Consider the following 19,808-nt stretch of genomic DNA (forward strand, 5'->3'; position numbering starts at 1 on the left):
TCTTGGACAGAGGACTTTCTACTACCCCTCCATGCCTTCTGATATGGTTTGGCTTTATGTCTCCACCCAAATCTCATCTTGAATTGTAATCCCATAATCCCCTCGTGTCCTGGGAGGTACCTGGTGGGAGGTGATTGAATCATGGGGGCGGTTTCCCTCCGTGCTGTTCTCGTGATAGTGAGTGAGTTCTCGTGAGAGCTGATGGTTACAGGGGCTTCCCCCTTCACTTAGCACTCATTCTCTCTCTTGCCACCAGGTGAGGAAGGACGTGTTTGCTTCCCCTTCTGCCATGATTGTCACTTTCCTGAGGCCTCCCCAGCCATGCTAAACTGTGAGTCATTTAAATCTCTTTTCTTTATAAGTTACCCAGTCTTGGGTATGTCTTTACTAGCAGCGTGAGAATGGAGTAATACACCCTCTCAACCCAAACTTGCTATATATATTTGTTGGGGAGGCCTACACAGACTTCCAACCCTGTTCTTGTTCTGCTACTCTCTTGACTTTAGACACCTATATTAGGATCCCTTCCTGGATAGATCACCTACATTTTTTAAGAACAATGATTGGGTCCTAGGTACCCAAAGGGCAAAATTACTACTAGTTGTTCCTTTACGGGTGGAGCATATGTTGAGCAGGGGAAGGGAGAAGGGAGGGGCCCCGAATGTCCCAGCCACTGTGAATGCAGCTCTTTGCTCAGTTACTCTGATGCTTTCTGTCTCTTGTTTCTGAGTTTGGGGTTTCTCTAGGGCTCCCTTGAGAAGGAAAGTTCTTGGTCCTGGCGTTTGGGGCTGTGGTTTACCTTTGTATTTTCTCAGTTGATCTGATCCCATCTACTTTTTCTTTTCTTTTCTTTCTTTTTTTTTTTTTTTTTTGAGACAGAGTCTTGCTGTGTTGCCCAGGCTGGAGTGCAGTGGCACCATCTGGGCTCACTGCAACCTCCGCCTCCTGGGTTCAAGCAATTCTCCAGCCTCAGCCTCCGAAGTAGCTGGGATTATAGGCATGCACCACCACACCTAATTTTGTATTTTTCGTAGAGATGGGGTTTCACCATGTTGGCCAGGCTGGTCTTGAACTCCCGACCTCAGGTGATTCGCCCACCTCAGCCTCCCAAAGTGCTGGGATTACAAGTGTGAGCCACTGCACCCGGCCAATCCCATCTACTTTCTAGCTTCTAGTATTTTCTCAGACTTTCTCACCTGCTGGCACCCTGTCTTGTTTTCCAACACTGATCTGATTTCACTCTTTAAAAAATACTTTATATTTTACCCTCATGGATCCATGGTGTAGTGGAGAGGTGGATGCATGTGCTCAATTTGTGACTTCCAAACTAATATGCTTTTCAAACTTAATTTTTTTCCCTAATTCACATGGTTTAGAAGATACTGAAAGGTCTATCAAGAGGGTACAGGAAAAAAATTCTTAAAGGTACTAAAAGGATATATAAAGTGAAAATGTCCCTTTCATCCTATCCCAGATAAAGACTACAGGTTGTCCTCTTATATTTATTCTGCCCTTCTTTCTTTAGAAACAAAATCTCCAATTTTAGCTATACTCATGAATGCTCAGCTAAGGAGGGCGTTTCCTAGATGTGTCCAAGTGACTGAGTTCTGGCCAGTGGGAGGTGAGTGGAGGCCATGTGCTTAACGTTCAGTGGCTCTCCTAGAGGGTGTGGATGTGCCTTTCACTTTCTTTACTCCCCCTTTCTTATTGGCGGGATTGCAGAGGTGATGGTGAGCCATCCTCCTCCGTGCAGAGGAAGGCAACACTATAGTGAAGGCAGAGCCACACAATGGAATGATCCTGGGTCCCTGACACTTCGTCACCATTATACCTGCCCTGATTTGTGAGACAGAATTGAAATGCTATCTTGTTTAAGCCTTGCATTTTGGGGTCACTTCTTATGACAGACAGCCTAGTCTGTCTGCTAATTGATATAATCTCTGGGCTATTCAGCTCTCCTTCCTGGAGGCAACCAATGTGACCATATTGCTGGATTCTTCCAGGGATATTTCATGCATAAACTAACAAATGTATACAGGCATGCATGCATGAATGCATTCATATGTACATAAACACATATATCCAACCATGCATATAGCCCCCTCTCCATTTTTACATCAATGATGCTGTACCAAACAGCTACACTTTAAAGAAGAGGCCAAGCTTGGTTTGGAGGAGGATTGCTGGTAATGGCCCTCAGCTCAGCTTCTCCTTTTCTTGCTGACAAGGTGAGCTCTCTCTCCAAATATACACCACCTCCTAGCAAACCAAAAACCCTGCAGCTACTGAACCCGCTTTCCTCTGAGGCAGTTTATTACTCAAGTGCAACCCTCAGCGCCTTCTTACCCCTTCCCCCCTAAAAAAGAGGTTTATTGAAATGTTCTAGCCACAGAATAGCCTCCCCGTAAACAATTCCAATGCATTTTCCCCCCAGTTTTGCATCTCTCTGGGGTCTCTGAGTGACAGGGGTTGGTGCTCCAGGCAGATGCTCAGGGGATCCCCTTCCTCCCCCACCACTTGACCCAGCCCTGCCGTGGCCTCTGGAAGCCCTGGATGTAGATGTCTCACTGAAGAATGAAGCTGATTGCTGGATGTAGATGTCTCACTGAAGAATGAAGCTGATTGCTGGATGTAGATGTCTCACTGAAGAATGAAGCTGATTGCTGACGGCCTCTGTGATGGCCTCTTTTCTCTCTGCTCATCTTCTCCCACACAGCCACGTTCCCATCCTGGGTCCAGTGCCCTGAACTGATCTTTTAAGAGAAAAACACGGGAGATTGGACAATATCTCCACCAAACTCTACTCTTTCTAAAAGGGAGGGAGAAGGCTGAAATCCACTCAGGTTGGCAGGGGAAGGAAAAGGTGTATGTGTGGGAGGGGGAATGGGGTGAGTCTTAGAGCTGGGAGATGCTACAGATGACCGTCCCCTGTGCAGCCTTGGCCATCATAATATTGCCAAAGGTCCTTACTCCTCTGCCTGTCTGAATCCTGCCTAGCTCAAACCTCATACCGTCCACTCTAGATAGCCTCCCTCTCCAAGCTGGCAATGTCTGTCTGTCTGTTTTTCTTTCTCTCTCTCATACACACAAACACAGACACACACACACACACACACACACAGGCTGTTTCTGATTCATTTCTCTTAGAGTCTGTCATAGAGGTGCTTAGGAGATTCTTGTGAAATGAATATGTTTTTAATTTTATTTTTTGAATAGATAATCACTTAATTAAAAAATCATCTTGAGATCATATTGGAAGAAAAAAAATCAGAGTATCTTTCCCTGAGAATTCTGCCTTTCACCCTTGTCCAATTCACTCCACCCCACCACCTCCATTGACAACTGTCTTTGTTAGTTTGTTTGTCCTTCTAGTGATTCTTATGTAAATATGAACATAGATTTGTATTCCTCCCACCCTTCTTACACAAAGAGTATCCAATGTTCTTCTTTTATTCTTCCCCATTATAACCTAGAGGTTTTAAAATTAATAAATTTAAAATACTGATCCATTTGCTTTTTCACAATAAAGCATGTATAGGTACAATCCCATGCATGTTACAATAATTTAGTTTTCTTCCAAAGAAAAATGTATCCATGGCTTTGTCCTGAGAGGAAGTTTTCAGGGGAGAAACTATCCTAGTGATTGTAGAATCCTTAGCCCAGAAGACAGCTGGGCTTGGGAGGCTCTGGGACCCAGGCGAGTGCAGGAACTTTCTTACCAGGTGGCTCTGAGAGCTGGGAGATGAGCCACCTCTCATTTGCATTTCTGAGAGAGGCAGGCAGGGAAAAGAAGCCTGGCTCAGAGCATTGTCTCCAGCCCGAGTGACTTTTGGGTTGTGTATCAATCAGAGTTCCAAAAGAACCGGAAGGGGATATAGATTAAGAGTTTTACTGCAAGGAATTGGCTTACATCATTACGGAATCCGAGGGGCAGGCCATCAGGAAAGGCAGGCTGGGGCCCTGGGACACAATCTGTGGCCTCAGTCTACAGGCAGAATTTCTTCTTTAGGAAAGCCTCGGCCCTGCTCGACTGATTGAATCAGGCCCACCCTGGTTATCCAAGACAATCGTTCTTACCCAAAGTCAACTGACTTCAATGCCATCTACAATAGACTTTCATAGCAATTCCTAGAGTAGCATTTGCTTGAATATGGGACTGTTCACAAGTTCACACCTCAAATTGACTGTCACAGGTTGACTTGGCTGAAACAGATTGTGTGAGAGCAGAGGCTAAGTGGGGGGCGTTGGAGTTTTTTGTTGTTGTTGTTATTTTGTTATTTTTTGGAAATCAATGTTATTTCCTTAGATGATACTATGCAGGGTAATCACGGCTGCAACGAGTGATTCCATCTATCAGTGGAATGAAGCATTTTTTTTGCCAACTTGATGCTTGACTTTCCTAACTTAGTTGCAAGAAGCAACCCCATTAGCCTCTTTCACAGGTGAGGAGCACACCTCAAGGTCTCTTGCTCATAAACCCAGTAGGAGTCACTGGGATTTGGCTCTCATCATGGTCACTGAGGGGTTAAACCTGCCACAGTTCTGCTGACCCCTGAGGGTTTCAGCCAGTACTCCATGGCCATTAATCATCCTCATCTGGGACCAGGGCTGCCGGGAACAACATTTACTAGCAATTAACCTACAGTAGAGGGACCGTTGTTTCCCCTGCCTGCACTCCCCTCCTCTGCACGCCCAATTACTCTAAATTAACATTTACCAAGCAAAGTGCCTGTTAATTGGAAGGGCAGTAGAAAGAAAGGCCACACACCTACCCAGTCTAACTTAATAACCTCAAAAGCAGCCATTAATTAACAGGGCAGCATTTCCATTCAGATCTTGTTTAGACAGTTCGCCAGTTAACTCTGTGTCTGTGTTTCTGAGCTCAGCCCTGCACCGCACCTCCCTGCCCCTCCCTTGCCAGCAGCTCAGATGAAAAACACACTCATAAAGAAATCTTCACTCTCTAGAATGTCTGCACTGGCCAGGGGACTTAGGTATTCCTGGGGACAGCCTTCTTATTGTGTAGATGGGGAAACAGGCTGAGAAAGGCCTCAGGGTCCCAGGGTCAGACACTAGCTGGAGGCCTCCTGGCTGGGGGCTCCTATCCACCCTGCCCTGTGTGTGTGTGTGTGTGTGTGTGTGTGTGTGTGTGTGTGTGTGTGTCATGCTGTCTGTCGTCTCTGGTCTCAGTGCCTGATGCCAGGCACTCAAGATGCGTACTTGCATGAAGCCGAGGAGCAGGGGTGGGAGTTGGGGGGGTGGTGGGTAGAAAGGGAGATGCTTCTAAGAGGAGAGAGGGAGGGATGGAGAGGAGGGGGACTCCCTCTCACAAATGGCAAGCAGCTGCCGTGTCTCCAGGCAGCCCTGAAGGCCTTCTTCCATTGTCCCTCCCCACTTGTGCAGTTGGGTTGAGTGGCAACTGTACCCCCAGCCCAGCAAATGGAGGGTCCTGCCCATTTGACCCTGGGCATCTCTCGAGCCCAGCCTTCCTTTCCTGTGCATACTCGTGGTCTCCTCCTCATTTGGCAGCCCTGGGGACCCCTGGCCATTACCCTTCTTTCCCCAGGGCAACTGTTTCACAGCCTCCTGACTTGCCTTAATGTCTCCATCAGACAACCTCACCTCCCTCCCTGAGAAACTCAAGCCCACCAGGAGGGGCCTGCTTAGCTTCCCTTCCTCCCTCTGGGGCTCAGCCTGCCCTGTCTACAGGACCTGCCTTGTTGGTGGTAGTTGGTTGTAGAGTTGGCCTCAACCCCCAATCTGGATCTGGACTCTGGTCTCGCGCCTCTCCAGGCTCCTTCGGGCTCATTCTCTCTCTGTAGGTCTCCACTCACTCACTTCCCCTGCATCCTCCCCACAGCACAAGGCATACTCTCAGGGGACGCCCCTCCGAAATCAGCCCTGCCTTCCCCCATGGTCCTCCAGCTGGTGTCGAGCTTCTCCAAAGGGACATTCCACAGGTTGCGTTTTCTCATCTCCTACCCACTCTCAATTCTCCATAGTTGACCTTTGGCCCTCAACTGCCCCACAGAAACTGCCTTTCTCAAGTTTAAAACAACCTCCTTGTTACTAAATCCAGGAGACACTGTGTAGGTTTCTGTTTTTGTTTTTTTATATGACCTTTTTGTAGGATTTTCTGCTGTTGCCCACTCCCTCCCTCCCCTCTGAAACTCCTGACTTCCATGATAGCACTCTTTGTTTTCCAGGTGTTTCTTTCCGCTGGTCCCCACAGGATTTTCTGTGCTGGCCCCTTCTCTTCTGGTCACATATTCTCCATGGGTGGCCTCATCCACTCTGTGGCTCCATTACCAACTAGATGAGGAAGAAGGGGAAGAGGAGGAAGATGATGACAATGACAACTCCCAAATCTCTATACTGGGCCAGATTTGACTCCTGAGCGTCAGACTCCATCAACCACCTGGGAGTCCTCCCACTTGGGAGTCCTGCAGGCATCTCACGCTCGCCATACTCAAAACGAGCTCATTAGCTTCCCCTGTACTGCTTCTACTTCAGGGTTTCTGTGTCATTGAAAGTGCCGCCATGCACAGCGGAGTCATCCCTGCTACCACCTCTCATGTTCAATCAATGAATCAATCACTCTTCAAGTCTTGTACCTTCTGATATCTCCAACAAGCCTCTGGATTCCCATATTCACTACCGTAGCTGTGATACATTCCAGTCTTACCTCCCTTGCTAAACTCATATTTCATCACGTCATGCCCTTCAGTGGCATGGCGTTGCCCTCAAGATAAGGCCAAGCTCTTTAGAACATCATAGAAGCCAGGTTCCTCAAGACCACTCAGGGGCATGACACATTGGGAAAATTCCTGCACTCTGCAAGTGTTCTAATCTTGGCCTCAACTTTTTCATTTTAACAAATAAAACATTTCCTCAATGGTGTTGGTTCTCAGAACCACGATATCCTAATTTCCTAATTATAGTCTTCTCATACTTCTATGTGGTAGGTGTTATTGTCCTTGTTTTATAGGTAAGAAAAATGGAGTCTCAGAGGGTACAAGCTCACAAAGTAATTAAGGCGGGCTCTGAACTCAGGTCTGACATTTCCAGTGTTCTTGCCAGGATCCCTCAGCTGAACAATTGAACAGAGAAGAGGTGGGGGCTTCCAGTGACCCAGGGACTGCTGGACCAGGCCACAGATCTAACAGACCTTCTCACACTGAAAACCTCTTTTCCTGTGTGCCACTGGGGATGCCTACCTGGGGCTTGAGCCCCTGCCTGAGCTCTGGATCAGACAGAGCCTGCTCCTGCACCTTGTCTGAAATGGAACAGGGGTGACAGATGAGCAGAGGATCAATAGCCATCTGTCCAGGCTCCACTGACAAGCTAATCTTTTCAGTAAACATTTCATTAGCTCCTGCCAGTCTGCTGCACCTGCTGACAGGAGAGGCTGAACAGAGTAGGGGGAGGGGACCCTCCGCTTTATGGTAGGGCTCCAATGGCAGCAGGGGTCTCCTGGCCCCTGAGAGCTAGTTAAGCTCAGCTGGAATACCCCTGCCATGCACTGGAGGAATCCAGATCATCCCCTAGATTTTTGTATTTGAAGGGACTTTGAAAATCATTTAAACCAAGCTCTGCTCTTTACAAAAGAGAGAGCACAGTCCTCAAAAGTGACTTGCAGAAAATCAAAGTAGCCACTTGCAGAGATATCAGTGGAAATCAGACCGGCTTCTTTTCCATGTTGTGAAAACATTTGTATTCATTTTGTAATATGCAAAACATCTGAAATTATATACAGTTGTAACCAAACATCTTTGGAATGGGAGTATTTGTGAAAGAAGGGTGTTGGGTGGGTGGCAGGAATTTTCCTTTAATGTGGGTAGATTTAATTGCGTCTCCATGAAGGGGGCTGCACAGACTCCATGCAGGGTGACTTATGGCAAATTCTGGAGACTTACGTTCTTTTTGTTTCCTCTAGCTCTTCCCCAGAGAAGCTTCCATGACCACCATCTAAATATGCCCTCCTCTAGGCCCTTATAAGAACATTATAAGTTGTCACAACTTGTGCTTTTTCTTCATCATACTATTACAACTACTGCTGCTGCTGCTACTGATCATGTCAGTGATATTAATAATAACAAAGCCAACATCTACTGAGCACCCACCATGTGCTGGGCGCTGCGCTAAGTGTGTTCCATACGTTATCTGTTGTAAACCCCACAGCAACCCACGGAGGCAGGTGCTATTATGTTATACTTTCCCATTTTGCAGATGAGCAAAGTGTCTCTGAGAGGTTAGGTGGAGGAGTGAGGGGTTAGAGCCTGGGTTTACCTCACTTCAAAGCCCAAGCTCTTACTCACCATATTGCATTTGCAGCTCGTGGTTCATGGAATTATTTGGCTATCATCTGGCTCCTCCAACTAGACTGTGAGGTCTGCGAGGCTAGGAAGTATAACCAGTTGCCTCACCACTATGTCCCCAGCACAATGGTTTTTTTGTTTGATTTTGAAGTGATGCAAGGTATTGTATGTGAGTTTGTTTAGCCTTTACTGCTCCCAAGCCAGTGGAAATAAGCTGGGTTTTGTTTATTGTTTTCTCGGGGAGTGCTGTTTGTTTTAGCCACGCAAATTCACTCTTCTCCTCTGCTGCTTCCCCAAGCTACTGCCTGCAAATATAGCTAATTTGGGTGAGCTCTCATTTATAGCACCTTTTCTTTCCTCTGTTTTTTAGAACAAAATCATGTCCAGAAAAATTTCTTTATGCTAGGCAATAACCCCTACTTTGAACTCACTGTTCTGAACAAGTGAGTCATTTTGCACACTGGGGGAATACCCCTCAGTGTAGAAAATTATGTTTGCTGGCTCTCTCGGAGGCCTGCAGCCCCTCACGGCCTCACGTGCTCCCCTTGTTCTATCTCCTGTTTTATCTCCACTGCTTTGGGCAGCCCTTCCAACTAATTTTCATCCTGGAGTTTAGGTTGTCTCTACATTTCAATAGAAATCATTGCTTTTGGATGATTTCCAGAAGAGAAAATGGACATGCTGACATCTTGCCATGGGGTGACTTTATGGGAATTGGGGTGCCTCTGGGTGAAGGGCAGTTTCAGCTGATGGCTGCCATGCAAGGATGCAGCTTTTCTCAGAGCTGAGACAGGACCCAGCCAGAACGCTTGGTGTCTGATTCTAATGTCCTTGATCTTCAACTCTGCGTTAGAAGGCCTTCATTAGCCATGCTAATAGAAGAAAAATAGAAAACACTGAAAAGCTAACACAAAAAATTAAAACGGCTGAGCGTGATGGCTCACGCCTATAATCCCAGCACTTTGGGAGGCTGAGGCAGGTGGATCACATGAGGTCAGGAGTTTGAGATCAGCCTGGCCAACATGGTGAAACCCCATCTCTACTAAAAATACAAAAAAATTAGCAGGGTGTGATGGTGCATGCCTGTAATCCCAGCTACTTGGGAGGCTGAGGCAGGAGAATCACTTGAACCCGGGAGGCAGAGGTTGCAGTGAGCCGAGATCATGCCGTTTCACTCCAGCCTGAGCGACAAGAGTGAGACTCCATCTAAAAAAAAAAAAAAAAATTAAAATGATCCATAACATTTCCACCTAGTGATAACTACTGTTAAAGGTGTAACATGGTAGATAAACACCTTCAGATTTTTCTCTATACAAACATATGCACATACAAAAAGATGATCATACTAGTGTATGATTCTGAAACTAGTTATTCTCAATTAGCACGATAGAATGAGTATATTCCCATCAATAAACAGATTTATTTAATTTTTTTTTGAGGCAGAGTCTCGTTCTCTCTCCCAGGCTGAGTGTATTCAATTTTTAATGGATCTATGATGGTCTAGTGTATGCATGGCATATGATTTATTTAACTGGTAACCTAGTGATGCACACCGATTCTCATTTTTTAGCTTTCTAAACAATTCTGCACTGAATATCTTTGGCTATATACCCCTGTGAACTTGCCTGAGCTTTTTTCTCCTAAAGCAGGGTTTCTCAAGAGTGACAATAATTCTTATTCTGGGGGGCTGTCCTGTGTACCGTGAGATGGGTGAGAGCCTCCCTGGCCTGCATCCCTAGATGCCAGCAACACCCCTCCCCCGACATGCTGACGATCAATGTCTACATTGCCAAATGTCCCTTGGGCAGCACAATTGCTTCTGCTTAAGAACCGCTGCCCTAAGGATAAAGTTCTTAAGATAAAAGTTTAAAGAATATACATATTTTAAGGTTTTTGTTATCTATTGCCAAATTACCTTCTCAAAATTGCACTGATTTATCACTTTATACTCCAAACAACAGTGTATAACAGTGCCCAATTTCACTACCCTTATGAATACAAATATTAGCACTAAAAAAAGCCCAGCTCAAAACATTTTACCAATCTCAGAAAAGAAAATGGGCTTTTTGTTTTGTTTTTTGAGATAGAGTCTTGCTCTGTTGCCCAGCCAAGAGTGCAGTGGCATGATCTCGGCTCACTGCAACCTCCGCCTTCCAGGTTCAAGTGACTCTCCTGCCTCAGCCTCCTGAGTAGCTGGGACTACAGGCGTGTGCCACCATGCCCAGCTAGTTTTTGTATTTGTAGTAGAGATGGAGTTTCACCATGTTGGCCAGGCCGATCTTGAACTCCTGAGCTCAGGTGATCTGCCCACCTTGGCCTCCCAAAGTGCTGGGATTACAGGCATGAGGCACTGTGCCTGGCCAGAAAACAAAATACTATCTCACGGACTTTTAAAAATTACTAGAGTGAGACTGAACATGAAATAAAACTATGTTGATTATATAGATTAGCTATTGTTTCCACGGTGAATTATTTTTCCTTATAATTTACTATTTTTTCCTTTGGAATATTCATTTTTGTCTTATTTTTTCATGTCAGCTTTTAATATTATGAATAGAATATACATATCTTTCCTAACTTGCTGTTTGTCTTTATGTGTTGAGATGTGTGGTCTTATTTGATCAAAAATCCTAAGAGGGTTGTAAACAGGGCCAGGAAAAGAGTCCTCGCACAGGTGTCTTCCTGGGGACCCTGAACCGTGTCCCTGCCGTTGAGCCTCCAACCGGCTGGGTCTCTGTCTAGCAGAGGATCCTGTGTGGGCCATGCTCTTTTTTATTAAAATCTGCTGAATGTTCCTTTTGTGTCTGAGTGAAAAGTTCTGGCTCTGAAAACTCAGTTGTCAGGAGGGAGCCTTGATCTGGGAAGACTGACCTGGGGCTCAACAATAATTAGTTCAGGTTAATTATTGGCAATCTGTAGATGTGCAGCATAGGAGCTTCTCTTCCCCTCGGCCTGGGCCTCTGGAGGCTTCTTTTATGAGCTCTGAACCCTGAGGGAGGACTTAAAGTAATGAATTTTCCTGTAATCAGATTTGAGGGTTTGTTCCCTGAGCCATCCAGTCAATTGGAGAATTGAGCACTGACTGGTTTATTTGGCCACGGGATGCAGGAGATGATGCACAGAGCATCTGATATGCAACCCGGGGAGGAGAGTGAAGAAATGGCATGAAGAAATGGCATGAAGGAACAGCATGACATATTCGAGAAGTTGACCTCTGGGCTTGGAGGGAGCGGTTCTGTTTACAAGGGCGACAGAGCGTCTGGGAGCTATTCGGAAGAGTGGGGTATTTTATTTTGAGTATCAGGGAGTAAGAGTTCTGCTTATCCTCGAGGGGAACCTTGTGAGATTCACCTTAAACTTGAACTTCATTCCTATGAGAGCAATGCAGTTTGCACATGTTTATAAATACTTAATTTGTTCAGGTGAGCCACAGTGGCTCACCCCTAAAATCCCAGCACTTTCGGAGGTTGAAGTGGGAGAATTCCTTGAGGCCAGGAGTTTGAGACCAGCCTGAAAAACATAGTAAGATCCCACCTCTACAAAAAAAGTAGAAACATTTGCCGGCCTTGGTGGCAAGTGCCTGTAGTCTTAGCTACTCAGGAGCTGAGGTGGGAGGATTGCTTGAATACCGGAGACTGAGGCTGCAGTGAGCGAGGATTGCACCACTGCACTCCAGCCTGGATGGGAAAGCAAGACCCTGTCTCAAAAAAAAAAAATTAAATATTTAATTTGTTCAGATTTATTTAGCATCCATTCATTCATTCATTTATCCATTCAGTCAACAAGGAGGCACTGGGGATATAGAAAATACCTGCCCCTGCATTATTGGAAGAAAATAGATGCTTCGTGCGGATTTGTGTTATGTAAACAGGGGATCACAATGAGAAAAGCTACAGAGGCCAGGCAGGCCAAGTTAGTGAGGCAGGGGTTGGGTCAGGGAGACGACAGGGAGATAGGGAGTGGTGAGAACTGGGGTGAAGTGAAGAGCCCACGTCTTCTCTAAGGAACAGCTGCCTCAGCTCCAGCTAATGGTTGCCAACACTGTGGCCCACAACTGCCACGTTTTCCAGTTTTTCAAGAAAAGTCGGAAATCCAGATTCTTTGGGGGGTAAAGTATTTCTATTTTAAAATTTTGGTTCATATTTTTATTAAGCATTCTGCAGGACAAACAAAACACGTGAGTGGGCCAGATTCAGTTTATAGGCAGCTGGATGTGACCATAAATACTTCTGCAAAGTATGTGGATATTCTGTTTAATAAACACACCTACAAAGAAGATATGGAGATGTCATAGAGGTTAGGAACCAAATAGAGGAAGGAGGTGAAGCTGGGGGAGGGGAGAAATAGTTATATCAGAAGCCTAGGCTAAGGTGACTCCGAAGCATAAGATGAGTGTAAAGCCTACTGCCAGGCAAAAAGGGAATGCGTATTGCCTAATAAAAGCACATCTACCTATATATTTAATTTTTTCTTTTTAAAATTTCTTTTAAATTTTTTAATTTTTTTTTTACGTTTTATGAGATGGAGTCTTGCTTTGTCGCCCAGGCCAGAGTGCAGTGGCATGATCTCTGCTCACTGCAACCTTTGCCTCCTGGATTCAAGCAATTCTCCTGTTTCAGCCTCCCAAGTAGCTGGGATTACAGGCACCTGCCACCATGCCCAGCTAATTTTTTGTATTTTTAGTAGAGACAGGGTTTTGCCATGTTGGCCAGGCTGGTCTTGAACTCCTGACCTCAAGTGATCTGCCAGTCTCAGCCTCCTACGGTTCTGGGATTACAGGTGTAAGCCACTGTGCCCAGCCAGTATTTAATTTTTTCTAATGTTACCGACTAAGTAGATGTGATGAGTGCTATGCTAGATTCTTTACCAAATGTAACTCTCAACTCTGCTGTCGGAACACCCTCATTTTTCAGGAGAAGAAATGGAGGCCCCGGGTGGTAAAATGACTTACGGAGCTGGGGCTTGCACCTGGACCAGACCTTTGCAACAAGGCGTTTCTGAGAACACGAAGGCGGCAAAAGCTACTTTAGGAGGTGGTGAGCACCACATTGCTACAGATTTATAAACAGGAAATGAAAGAGTATGTGATATTGAGGGAATTCAAGCATGGAGTAGGAGTCAGGCCAGAGGAGAGTGAGAAGCTAATGAACCTAGCTTGGGGAAAGGGCACCAAAACTCCCAGGCGCCGGTCCTGCCCTTCACCACTTCTTAGAAAGTTCTTCCTTCTGTTGAGCTGAAACCTGTGTCACGGGTCTAAGCTCTGCTCCTGGGGCAGTTGGGGGTGACAATGACTGAGCATCTAACATGTGCCAGGCTCTGTACTGGGCTTCAGGGCTGCCGTGATAACTCAGACGTGGTCCATCTCCCCCAAGGAGAACACAGCCCACCTCGGCACACAGGTGTGAGAACAATTGCGTTTGTCTTATTTCTACCCTGCCTGGCATCCACCCTGGAGCCCCGCAGCGCTCAGTCACAGCAAATCTCCCCCTCTGAATCCCTCTCATTTATATCAGAGTGCTGGGCCTGCAGGGGGTTGGCAGCAGATCCTGTTGCCACCCTGTCCCACATTCTCTGGCCCTGGAGTTCTCCTGAAGCTGTGAAAGGCAGTCCCCAGCTTGTGGGATGATTCTGAGGCTGGTTTCAGTATTTCAGAGGGTCCCCAGTGGGCCTGAGCCCACAGCTGCCTTCCTTGGCTTCTGGAGGCCAGTTTTCTGTCTCATTTTCCTCACTATCTTGCTTTGCCGCCTGACATTGCCTTCTCGATTAACTCTCTGCACCCAAGTCATTGCCTCATTTCTGCTCTTTGGGAAACCTAAACTAAGATGGACACCCTCCCATTTCACAGGGAGGAAAACTGAGTCCCAGAAGAATGGCAGTGGCTCGTTTGAGCCACCCAGATGGCGAATGACAGAGAAGACCTTGATTCCAGGTCCGTGGCCCTGAGCTCAGCCTCGCCGGCTCCTTCCCCACAGTACCTCCCAGTCTTCCTTAGTCTTCCATCATCTTAGGCTGGGTTTTTCTTTTTAGCAGAATTCAAGGGTAACAAAGTCAGAATTTGGGGTATTTTTTCAGATCTGGAAATTTTTCTCCCATGATACTTCTGGTATTGCTGTTAACCTAGCCCGGTTTTTATCTGTAGCACCTTTTATTCATAGGTTGGAGATCCACGATTGATAGCCATCCCTGTTACCGCTTTCATCTTTTCTATTTCTTAATCCCATTTCTGGAAACACCTTGTAAGTTTATTATAATATATCTTGTAAATTTATTATAATAAACATTTTATCAGTTTATTATCTGAAGTAGGAAATTTGTTGCTTACTGCTTTCAGTGCATTTTATCTTGAAACTATTTTCCTTTACTTTCTCTCCTTACCTCACTCAGTTCTTATTTAATAGAACTTACATATTTTGGTGTCTCATTAAGAATATGCTCCTATCTATTCCCAAATTTTCCTTCTATTTCAGGAAGTGATTGTGTTTTTAAGGAAAGGTTTCCTTTGGACCTTACTATACCTGGTTCCTATTCTCTCTGTTACACAATTTTCACAAGGCCCCGAGTTGAGGTTTCATATGTTGGTTTTGTTATTTATCAGCACGTTCTTGAGCAAACAGATCTGTCTAGGCCCAGTGTTGGTATCTCCCAGGAGTAAGGATTAGCACTAATTTCTTCTTAGTTTGCTATGACTTGGCCAATCGTTGAGGAGTATGTACAGAAGCAATTGATGGGTTTTCAGTGAATTCTATTTCCTTCCTCCAGGAAAATGTCCCATTTGAATCTCTTAGAAAATGCAAGCACTTTAGTAGGTCTGAACTCGGGAAAAAGCTCCTTGGAAATGGACTTTCCAGTCCAAGCAGAGAAGAAAAGTCTAGAGACTATTCTAGACTGGTGCTGTTTCTGAGGACAGAGGCCACCAGGGCCTTCACAGAAGGAAACTCTAATGGATCTCCATTGGCAGGCACCTACATGGCAGAATGTGGGTCTGCACCAGGCCAGGGGTGGCCTCTGGTGGAGGGTGAGGCCTCCTGGACCAGTCAGGAGAGCAAGGCGAGTGGCCAAGGGGGAGTGAGGACACAGCCTGCAGCAGGGGCCCCTCTGCCCTCTGATCTCATTCACTGGAGGGGACCGTGTTTTTCCTCCCGTCCTCAGTTGTGCTTGTTTCTCATTTTTCTTTGCAAGGCCTGGTTTTCCCTTCCTTTCGGCAAGTGTCGTGGGTGATATGAAGGGAATTCCTGAGATGGTATTTCCATTCAACCTGCCTCTTCTCAGGAGCCACTCACTGATTTCAGACAGGAATTCTATGTTGAATGTAGATTACAAGACATTTAGAAATAAAGCACGGAGATTCCAAAAGGGATTCATTCTACAGGGATGTGAGACTCTTGAATATGTCATTCTGAGTTAATTCCGTTCTGTGCTTAATTCCAGTAAAGGAGACAAAAGAGAGGCAGCCGAAGACACAGCCTGCACGGAACTGTGCTGGCCGCATGCCTCAGTGCCTCATGCTGAGGGTGGGGCAAGAAAGCACATGTGCGCACACACACACACACACACACACACACGAACATCGAGGGATGTGGTCAGGATGGAAGTCCGGAGGAGCTGAGATCTGGGAAAAATGACAAAAAGGCTTTGCTGACTCTACCCTGTGTGAGTTCAAAATTGCATTCAACTGCTAGCAACAGAGGCCTGAAAAACAGTGGCTTAAACAAAATAGGGGTACATTTTTTCTCTTAGGCAGGGCAGGACTGCTCTGGTGGCTTCACAATGCCATCAACATCTTGAGCTCCTTCTATCTTTCTGTTCTGCCATCCTTAGTGAGTGGCTTCCATCTGTAAGGTCACCTCATGGCCCAACATGGCTGCCAGCACCCCTACCCTATCTGTGTTACAGGCAGGAAGAAGAAGAAATTGGGGAAGAACAAAAAGGGTGCCTTTCAAATGCGTCAGCATCTCTAAAGGAATTCCCCAGAAATCCCCCCAGTGACTTCTGTGTACAACTGACTGACCACATGTGCAGGGGAGGCTGCAGCATGTGGTTTTGTAGCGGGGCACCTTACCACATTCAACAATATGGGGATTCTGTTACTAAAGGAAAGGAGAGAGTAGACAAGGAGAAGGCAACTAGCGATTCTGGACACGAGCTCCAGGAAGACAATAAACAGAGGAGGAAAAGTACTGCCCTCCTCACCCATCTGGGGTACATGGGACACTATCAATAAGTGATAGAAGCCCAGGACTCAAGCTGTAGTTAACTTGCTTTCCACTCTTCTAAATGTTAAAGGAAAGTTCACATCCGGGGTAGTTAGGAGACAGAGCAGCATTTTAAATGCTGTCAAATTCCAGCTGAATTTAGAAAATTAAGAATTTTCTGAAGGGTGTTGCACAAGATGTTTTTGAATGTTACATGAAAAACTGAGTCCCTAATCAAAAAGTTTGGGAAACTCTGGATTGAACCAAGTTATACAGTTTGATTTCAGAAAATGTTGGGGTCACTGGTGTGCTCATGATTTTTTTTTTATTTCGGACAGAGAACATTCCCATATTTGACCATGGACTCACTTCTTATAGAGAATCCCATGGGATAAACATTCTACATAGTTAACATTTAGGAAATAATGGTGTGGAGGCTACGTCTTTACCCTGCCAGTTTTCTCAAAGCACTGCCCATGGGCCACCTGCACTAGAATCTTCTTAGCTCCATTACACAACTACTGAATCACAGTCTCAGGCCTGTGGCTTGGAAATCCACATTTTCAAAGCTCTCTGAGCTATAGTCTTATGCTTATTGAAGTTTGGGATCCACCAGGTGACAGAGTTGTGCCTCCACTTTACAGACACCGTGACCTGATCAATTTACATCCAGGTACCTCCTCCTGGCTCCCTCAAAACTCATTTCTCTCAGCACCATTTGGTACCTGGATAATTTTCTCAGCTCTGTTCCAAGTAGCTTGCATTTATCTTTATTGTTGCTCTTTTTATTGATTTAGGTCTATCTCTGCAATTCGTCAAGCTTGGATTGCATTTTAATCTTGTCCTCCAAAGTAGCTAAGATCCCTTCCAGCTTCCTATCATCCAGAAATCTGATTAGCTGGGTCTCGATTCCATCCTTCAAGCCATTAATGAAAACATTAAATGGTCCTGGCTTGGCATGAAGGTCTTCAGGGTTCTCGGTGGGTATATGGCTCCCATATCTGCCACTAGCCTCTGCTTGGCATAATCCTGGGTTGGAGATCAGGCCCAACATTTCAGTTGTAGGTTACTGCATCCTCATGCTTCCTCATCCATGCACGTAGTGCAAATCTGTGTAGGAAAAATACAACCTAGTAATTAGTTAATTAATTAATTCAATAGATATTAGATCAACAAATGTCTTTAAAACACTAGGTTTTTCCTCACACCAGTGGCATGTTGACCTCAGAATGAAGAAGCTAATGCCAAGTGTGTGCATTAGAAAGATCGATTTTTATGTAAAATGCAACTCAGCTCTGTCTTTGTGATACACCATTCCAGGAGGAGATGACCTCAAGACAAGCAGCTTCCATGCAGTACTGCAGCAAGGGCTTACTTTCCCAAGCATTTCCCACGCTCCAATCACTGCTCTAATTCCTTTAGATGTGTTAACTCACTTCCTGCTCACAATACTTCTATGAGGTGAGTGCTATGGTTATCTCCCTTTTTTAAGATACTATGCAGATAGTGCCAGAGCTGATAAGGGTCAGAGGAAGAATTCAGGCTCAAGCGGTCTGGCTTCAGGGCCCAGGCTCTGGCCCACTCTTCCATCCTGTTGCAGCAGTGGTTGAATGGATTATGTGGTGGGAACAGCCTACCCAGTGCTCAGAACCCAGAAATGATCAGAAAGACTCACCGTGGTGCTCATGGGTTTTCAGCAGTCATCTCTGTTCATGTTCCCAAACCATGCCAATCAATATTCTTTGCTGCTATTGGGTAGATGAGGAAATAGAGGGACCAAGATAACTGCCCCAGAGCCAACCCCAGAGCCAACCCCAGGTCCAGCCAACTCTTTCCTCCTCAGAGGCTTGCCCCAGGAGAGACCAGCTGAACAGGCATTGCCTGGGACTCCTTGGGGAAGTGGAGGTTGGAAAAGTAAGTGAAGGAACAAGCACTGGGGGGGGGGGCAGCGTTCAGTTTATCCCTTGCTATGGCCCCATCCTCCCCTTTTGCTGTCGCAAAGCCCTGCCAGCCAGGGCACCCACAAAGCCCACCTTCTCCAGAGGGGCCTGAATCTCTTGTTGGGCTTGATGTGGGTTTCGGAGGTGATGACTGGGCTGAAGTGACCTCTCTCATTGAACAGACTCAGCCACTCAGGGCTGGGCCTGGCCTGACTCTAGGAGCACAAGACGCAGCCTCTGCCCTCAGAGATTCAAAGGTCGAGCAGACATTGGCCACAGTCCCGCTGGCTCGGACCATGGCAGAGGCTGAACCAGAGCAGTGGCGGAAGCAGAGGGGTGGGCCGCAAGCTCTTCTTGGAGTCTCAGGAGCTGCAGAGAGCAAGCTGGGCTTCCTGGAGGAGGAGGCGTGAGAGTTGGGCCTTGAAGTCAGGTTTCAGTGACAGCGGACGTGCGGGGTGGTTGGGGTGGGTGTTGAGGGGGTGTGAACACTCATGCACGGCCTCATGAGCACTGGAGCGGCGCTGGTGGCCGGTGATTTCTCAGACAAATGCCTGCCAAAGCCTCTGACATAAATCAATTTTTCACTTCATTCCTTCTGACTCAACCCCTCCGTGGGCACTCAGCAGCTGTTTCCTGAGCTGATGTACATCTCATTAGTCTATCAAGCTCCAACAGCCAAGGCCAAGGCCCCCAGAATGAAAAACTGACACGGCCACCCCTTTCTGTGCCAGAGACAGAAGAAGGGAGGGAGACTGACGGCCTTTGTTCTCTGAGCAAGACCGTAAAGCACTTCGCTTATAGGCCACAAGAGGGCGATGGTGGCCCACACATAGGTTCTTCCCAAAGAGCCAGCCAAAACACCTGCCTGCAAAATCTGGAGGTTGTGAAAGGTGACTTTGTTAAGGAAGGGCGATGGCACTTCTTCCTGCCCCAGAGCTCTGAAAGCCTTTAAAGTGGCTTTAGCAGCGTGGTTTAAGAATGGCTCCTTCGGTACAAGGACGGCCATCACTGTTTCTCCTACTGTGTTTGATGCCAGCGTTCTTCCCGTCTGCAGGGACGGACGGAGAGTGAGCAGGGCACACAGGATGTAGCTGGCTCCTGGCCATGGACGGTGGCCGTTGTGGGGCCAGCAGGGCAGAGCCGCCTTCCTACATCTGAGAACTCAAGGGCGAGAGGGAGGCAGGGCAGGGGAGAGGGTTGGTCTCAGTTCACAGGGCGACCCTCTGGCCCTGGTTCTGACGGCGACTCGCTGTGTAAGCTAAGGAGTGTCTCGCTCTGTACAGCGGGCAGGTGGTGGGTCTCTGCACGTCCAGCATCTCCAACTTTCCGTCCTCTGAGCTGTTTTAACATGGGAGGCG

General features: G+C 46.6%; 1 long non-coding RNA gene across 2 annotated transcripts in view; it reads left to right on the forward strand.

The window, feature by feature from the left end:
• The first annotated feature begins 259 nt into the window (after window positions 1-259).
• The window catches only part of LOC116475323 (uncharacterized), a 41,955-nt gene continuing 22,406 nt past the window's right edge, over window positions 260-19,808 (forward strand). For both annotated transcript variants that reach the window (XR_009215343.1, XR_009215344.1), the window contains exon 1: window positions 260-331. This is a non-coding gene — a long non-coding RNA (uncharacterized LOC116475323). The remainder of the gene's footprint in view (window positions 332-19,808) is intronic.

The sequence above is a fragment of the Hylobates moloch genome, unplaced genomic scaffold (genome assembly GCF_009828535.3).
Source record: "Hylobates moloch isolate HMO894 unplaced genomic scaffold, HMol_V3 SCAFFOLD_10, whole genome shotgun sequence".
In the NCBI taxonomy this organism is placed as follows: Eukaryota; Metazoa; Chordata; class Mammalia; order Primates; family Hylobatidae; genus Hylobates; species Hylobates moloch.